At 41.7% G+C, this 7,378-nt stretch overlaps 1 long non-coding RNA gene across 1 annotated transcript; it reads right to left on the bottom strand.

The window, feature by feature from the left end:
- Positions 1-836: 836 nt before the first annotated feature.
- LOC147427079 (uncharacterized) lies at positions 837-1,698 on the bottom strand. The gene is made up of 5 exons (XR_015186147.1): positions 1,664-1,698; positions 1,499-1,567; positions 1,360-1,413; positions 1,161-1,259; positions 837-851 (listed from the first exon to the last, which is right to left on the bottom strand). It is a non-coding gene; the product is annotated as an uncharacterized LOC147427079 (long non-coding RNA).
- Between the last annotated feature and the right edge of the window lie 5,680 nt (positions 1,699-7,378).

Raw genomic sequence — 7,378 nt, 5'->3', positions numbered from 1 at the left:
TTGCTTACATTACCAATTTCACCCAGTTGGGGTACCTGGATTTGTCGTCCAATGACATAACAGGGGAGTTACCCACTTACATTGGGCTTGTCTACAAGTCCCCTGGACCATCTCTCCAATCATATCTCTGGAGAGCTCAGCTCTCTGATCCTAGTTATACACACACAAATCATCTTATATGCACCATTCCCTGCAGCTTACGCAATTGCACTAGCATGATGTACTTGCTTCTCGCATCGAATGAGCTCTCAAGTTCTATCCCTACAGAGCTTGGCAAGCAGACTCAACTGAAGGTTTTCCTTCTCTTGCAAGGGCAACAAGCTCAAGGGAACTATCCCAGTTACCCTTGGCAATTGCACACAACTCGACATGCTTCATGTCTACAAGAACCAGTTGATACAACAAAAAGCACCATCCCTGATGCGGCTGGTATTATGAATGCCCCAGTACATTTGTAATCGACGGGTTTCGTTCCACCCTGAAATTGTATTCCCTTTGAGAAACCTAGCCTGTCACTCATCTTCAACACTTGCAACTAGCGATACCATGATTTTTGCACTCCCTGCTTTTCTCCATTAGCTACAACACAAGGAATGTGCTTCAGGTTAAGGTGCACTTACCTCAATTCTGCCCAATTTTTGAGCTTTTCCCGACTCCTACTCAGATCAGTAGATCCCGCGGCTTGTTTCAAATCAGCTCGATTCCTCCTTGGGAGAACTTTTACCTCATGTGCTCCACCTACTCACCAAGTTTTGGCAAAATCCCTACACACAACCTGCAATGTAGCAAAGGAGGAGGGATGGCCATGTCCGATGCACAAACACAAACCTAACATGTCATTCAAAGCAAACCTAACACAAACACAAACCTAACATGTCATTCAAAGAAAAATTCTTCAAAAACAAGAAGCTAAACATTCTTTGTGCTCAGAGGCGTGCATTAATAAACCTAACACGTCTTTCGTTGCAACAAAAATCTACAAAGTACTAAAGAGAAAGAAGTTGAACGTTTTTTGCACTTAAAGAAGTGCAACCCTTTACTACAATCTTCTTCATGAATACGAGCCATGATGAGATAAGTTTAATCATCATATGGCTGCTAGGACTCTTTGAATCATTGCAAAAGCTATAAAAACTCTTGTCTTCCTTCTTCAAACACACATAGGTCTTCCGGAGTGAAAAGTAGATATCATGTACACTCTTTTTTTGCATGTAGACCAACATGATGGTTTTCATATCTTGCTCATTATAGGAATGCACCTATGCCAACAAATATACAATTCTTATAAGATGGAGATTTAGTTATAGCGACATTAAATGTGCAAAAAAAAGAAACCACATGTTAGTACATTTTAGTTACATTCAATATCTCATCACCACCGTTCTTCGCATCGTTTACACGCTTGCATGCAACCTAGTATCAAAATTAGACCAGCAAGCCTAATCATAATATGTTCAAACTTATTCGTTGCCAAATATAAAGTTTAATTATCTTGTACCTTTTCTTTTGAAGATGAGGTTTTGCGAGAATGATCAAGCTCACAGAGCGACTTCATTTTCTCAGTCATCTATCCCCAAAAGAAAAGAACTATGAGATGGAAACAACAACGTAATTTAGCTGCTACCTAACACATAAAAGGATAAGCACATAAGCGTATCTCTACCTTCCTCTTCCTAGAAGCCTTTTTTACACATGAGATTTTCTGAAACAAGACAATCCAAGACTCCTTTTATGTGACTATGCAACCAAAGACATTAAAACGTAACAATCTAACTAATCTCAAACATTTTTCTTGAAATGGACTTCAAGATCACAATCAGTGATTGCAGCAATGGACAACAAATTCTTCTTGATTTGAGGCACGTACAACACATTAGACTCGCTCTTTAGTTTCACCTGTAGATAGCTGCTAAAAAAGAAATTGTCCCAGACCCTTCGGCTGGACATTTGGCATTATTCCCAACAATTACACTTATGGGTTCCTATAGAGGCTTCCAGGAACTATATCAATCATTCTTACTAGTCATATGTCGGGATGCACCACTATCTAGAATCCAAGAACTATCAACAAGTAGAGTTTGTGAGCATACCTCTTCTATGACGGCCTATAGTTCAAGGTCTGTTTCAACATTGTTGGCTGATTCTCTTTCATTCCAAGAAGCTTTCATGGTGCCATTCTTCTTGTTTTCTTTCTTCTTTCTACAGTCTTTAACAGCTCGACCCTTCTTGTCACAGTAAAAACAGCTACCTGAAAATTTCCTCTTCTTGGGCTTCTTCTTAGAAGCATTTGACGTAGTCCCCTTGCCTTTTGCATTGGCTGTGAAGACTGCATCACCTCCACCATCTCTGGTTCTAAGTCGCAGCTCCTCTTCAAGCAAAATTGTACTCAGTTCTTCAAACATAAGAGGGGTTGGACGAACCTGAGTGTTGAGTGTCGTAACAAGACCATCATATCTTGCCAAAATTATTCGAATGCAGCGCCGACCTAAATCTTCTGGAGAAATAGCCACACCAACGACAACTAATTGATCTTGGAGGTCCTCAATCCGCTTGATAAAGGCCTCCACTTTCTCTCCATCAGCAAGTTTCTCAGTAGCAAGTTGATTTTCTAGATTTTGAATTCTGGTGTGATTGTGCACCTCATATTGGCGAGCCAATATATTCCAAGCTTCATGTGCTTTAGTGGTATGCTGAATCAAAGTGAGGACAGAATCACTTACACACATGGCAATGGCGCATAATGCATCTGCATTCCTTCTTTTCTAGGCACGTAAAAGAGTACCATCCGAGGGAATTACAACGCTTGGATTTGTCGGATCATTTGTTGCAGTGAGCTTCGGGTCTGCACCATTTGGCCCTAAAACGATATCGAGCAATTCATATGAATCCAGAATTGTTAAAATTTTGAATTTCCACAATGTGTAGTTGGTGCCATCAAGATTTCCTTCCGTGAATGCTGTTGGACGAATGCGAAGTGGAGTAGCACCGGCAATAGCACTTGAAGATGCCGACATAATTGATTTTACAAACTAATACAAGTACTTCTCGTACTTTCTTAGCTAAGAGCACCTAGGGATTTGATACCATGTAAGAAATGCGGAATACAATAAGGATCTAGTAGTAGGGAGAGTAGAGAGAGATATGATGCAAAGTAGATTAGTGGAAAATCAAAAACTTTAGATTAGCACACTATTACAAAGTGATGGTGTCATCCACCCATGCGCTCTCAAGGTAGAGCTTACATGGTGATTTAGACAACTAGAGCAAGTAGGAATAAAGGGGACTAACAATCCTTACACAAGGATGTGTTGTGTGTGTCAAGTGTGCACACCATTCTACCGAATTACTCGTGAGAAGGCCTCGTTATATAGGTGTAAGGGAGCCTCTAAACGCCCATGGGAAGCCACCCTTAGATAGCCAGGTCCAAGTAGGACTCTCCCATGCGCCCATGTGTAGCCGCTTTTGGGTAGACAAGTCCTCCTAGAAATTTGCCATCGGCCAAGGAAATCCGGCCACCGGCCAAAGACCACAGGCTGTCGACCACCGGCCAAAGACCTTGGACCACCGACTACCGAACGTCCATTTTGCGATTGTCTTCCGGCAGTTGTCCGACCAAGATATTTCGGCGAAAAGGAATATTTCGGTGACGGGTTAAAAAAATGTATCGGGGACTTCCGCCCCCGAGGCCCCCAAAGTTTCCCCTGAATTTACTTTGTACCATCCACGATCACAAATAGAGATCTCATGAGTGTGTAAAGCTGGAATCCACCAAATATATGTGCACCATTGGCTTCTCCTCATATGGGGGCCTTACAAATTGTGCATCATATATTGTGGTGGAAAAACTGAGAGAGGTGGGCATTGCAAGTATACCAACAATTTCATCCATATGGTGTGACCCCATTGGTGTTGGACCAAGCTCAAATTGTATCTAAACATTAGAAATCTTCCTCTTTTGAGATGAGTGTTTTGGATGTGTGTGTGTGTGTGTGTATGTATGTGTGTTTTGAGTGGGCAAATGGATAGTCTCTCTCCTCTCACTCCATGGGTGTGTTCCCTGTCTCGGCCAAGTGGGTTGTGTAAGCCGAGTGGTGCTCCATAGTGTGTGTGTGTGTGTGTGTATCATCCCAAGAGTGTGTGTCGGGTGATAGAGGCATTGTGACATCCTTGTGTAAGGATTGTTAGTCCATTGTATTCCTACTTGCTCTAGTTGTCTAAATCGCCATCTAAGCTCTACCTTGAGAGTGCATGTGTGGATGACGCCATCACTTGTAATAGTGTGCTAATCTAAAGTTTTTGATTTTCCACTAATCTACTTTGCATCATATCTCTCTCTACTCTCCCTACTACTAGATCCTTATTGTATTCCGCATTTCTTACAAAAATATACCAGATACAATCACAAATTTGAGCAGAGGCTTCGCTCAAAGGAGAAACTTACACAGCCAAAACAACAGAAAAACAGTGAGGAATCTGGCAAAATGGACAACTCTATTGCATCTGGAACGGCCAAAAACCTAAAACCCCAGTCTACAATATCAAAGTGCTCAAATCTGACCTCGGATGAGTAGTTTATGGCCAAAACAGGCTCCAAAAGCAGCAAAAACTTAGCTACGGCTGTTCCTCCTCTTCTCTCCATGTTTTTTTGGTCTCTTTCTCATGTTTTTCAGTACCCACACTTCACTTTATCCCTTGGCCACCTTTGGAATTTTGATTGACCTCAAACGGACCCGGAATAGGCCAAAAACTGGCCATGCAATGCATTTTTGTCACCCTTCTACATCCATCCGCACACCTGGCACTCAACTTTTTTCAATAATGCATCCCGCAACCACATGAAGTGGCCCCAAAATATAGTCCTCATGATAACCTTTCTGCATAATCATCACAAGAAAACACCCACGTTGTGTCCTTGCTTACCCACGTGCAAGTATTGACCTCATTCGACCTCCTAATACCACTAGATGCCATCTGGCGCACCTATTTACCTCATGTCATTGGCCCGCAGATAGATTCCTTGAGAAGTTTTACGTGCTACCAAATCCTCATTATTATTGAAAAAAACACTGGTACTGGTGATAATGAAGATCAATGTACTATGTACACATTGTCCTACCTGTACACATGTGGGTCTCAGGCAACCACCTGGTTCTGGAAAATGGGAAATCCTTTATTCGATGCACCATGAATGTGTATGTACATATGTGCAATCCAAAAAAATCCTAACATAATTTGCCCATCCCCTAGCCTACTAGATCGTTCATGATCAGCAGCAGCAAAAAGAGATATGAGACTCGCCGCGTCACAGGTCTCCTCATCCCTCACATATATTACTTGTTCTGCAGATAGCTTATCTTGCTCCACCATCATCAATCTAACATGATACAATTTAAGATGCAGTCCATTTACCCTTGACTTATGTAGAATCCCATCCAGGTTAGCCAACTGATATGTACCATTCGAAAAACACTCCACTACCTTGAAAGGGCCTTCCCACTTAATTTGAAACTTCTTTTGGAATGTAAAGACACTCTTGTTTTGGTTAAGGAAGAGGTGGCACTAAAGAAGAAATTCGAGACTCTTGCCATCTTTGATGCTTCACTGTTATATTTTGATGGCTCTTATCAAAGAAGTCACGATGCTGCTTTGGGAGGCATTGTCATTTATGATGCACAAGGAAAACTTGTAAGGAAGCAAGGGCTGAAACTTGATGCAAAAAGTAATAACGAAGCAGAGTACATGGCTCTTGAAGGTGGTTTGCACATTTGTTTATAGTTGAAAATTAGACACTTGCAGAGCAAAGGAGATGCCGTGTTGGTCATGAAGAAAGGTTTAGGAGTATGGAAGAATAAGAATCCTAAACTGAAGAATTTATGCTTCAAGATGAAATTGTTGCTCAAAAAGGTTGAAGCATGGAGTTTGCAGCATATTGAGAGGTCTCAAAATGAAGAAGCTCATGATGCTGCCCAACTTAATGATCGCTGTGTGTTTGTGTTAAAGGAAAATTCCCCTTTATATCATGGGGAGGGAAGTGTTATCAAAGGAGCTGGATTTTCTATTGAGAGGTTTCCTACCTGAAGGTTTACCATCCTCCAAAAAGTATGTTTTTATAAGAAAAGCTAGGAAATACAAAATTCTTGATGTGTTAGGAAATATGACATAGCTAGATAGATATATGAGTAGATTACATCATGGAGAGAGATAGATTCCACACACAAGAGATTATAGAGTAGAGAGAGAGAGTACACACGATATACGTGGTTCACCCAATGTGGGCTACGTCCACGGGAAAGCGGCCACTCAATGGCTTTAGTACTTCAAAACAAGAAGTAGTTTACAAAGGGATTATACCCTTAATAGAGCTCCCACCTTGCTTCACTCTCACCACCTCGCACCCACCTTGTTGCATCAACTTCACACTTATAATGTGTGTAGAAATGGCCTCCTTTTATAGGCCAAAAGGGCTACCCTCTCTCATGAGAGGCAGCCATGTGTAACTGCCCTTGTAAAGATAAGTCCAAATCGGACCCTCCAATCTGCCCATGTGTGGCCGCCCTTGAGAAGACAAGTCTGCTTTTGAATTTGGCCACCGGCCAAATCACTAGCCATTGACTTCCAACCACTGGCCACCAGCCATTGACTACCGGCCACTGGCCAACCGGCCAACCGACCGGTCATTTTCCGACCACTTTTCGGCCGCCGTCCGGCCATAATATTCCGGCGAAAAGGAATATTCCGGCAAAGGGAAAAAAGTTTTTGAATTTTGGCCGTGAAAATTTTTATTTCCGGCGAGTGATTTTCCTTCATGCACGATGGCTTCTCCTCATAATGGGGGCCTTACAAATGTGCATTTTTACCACAAAAAATTACAAGGGGTAAATCAGGCTCCATACTTAACATGATGATGTGCTTTACATGAAAGGAAGTGATTTGATTTTGCATCGTGTGCCCTAGAAAGAGGAAATCTACAAGATTTTAGAAGAAAATTATGAGGGATCTTGTGGAGGCCATTTTTCCATGAAAATCATGTTGCATAAAATTTTGTAGAAAGGCTATGTATGGCCAAGCATTCAACGGGATGTTAACCATTGGTGCAAGTCCTGTTTGCCTTGCTAGAAGATGGGAAAGAGAATTTTGAAGCCCGAATTGTGGAAAACAGTTCTAGCTTTTGATGTGTTTGAAAAATGGGGTCTTGATGCTATTGGACCCTTACCTATGACTAGCAAAAGAAATGCTTACATTTTGACAGCAGTGGATTATTTGTCATGATGGACAGAAGCCAAGGCTGTCAAACAGATTACCATTAAAGAAATGGGAAAGTTTGTTGATGAGAATATATGCTGCAAATTTGGTGTTCCCCTAAAGTTACTTTCTGATA

The sequence above is a fragment of the Adiantum capillus-veneris genome, chromosome 24 (genome assembly GCF_014529385.1).
Source record: "Adiantum capillus-veneris isolate H3 chromosome 24, ASM1452938v2, whole genome shotgun sequence".
Classification (NCBI taxonomy): Eukaryota; Viridiplantae; Streptophyta; class Polypodiopsida; order Polypodiales; family Pteridaceae; genus Adiantum; species Adiantum capillus-veneris.
The sequence above is the reverse complement of the archived record's forward strand: the minus strand, read 5'-3'. Positions and strand labels throughout refer to the sequence as shown.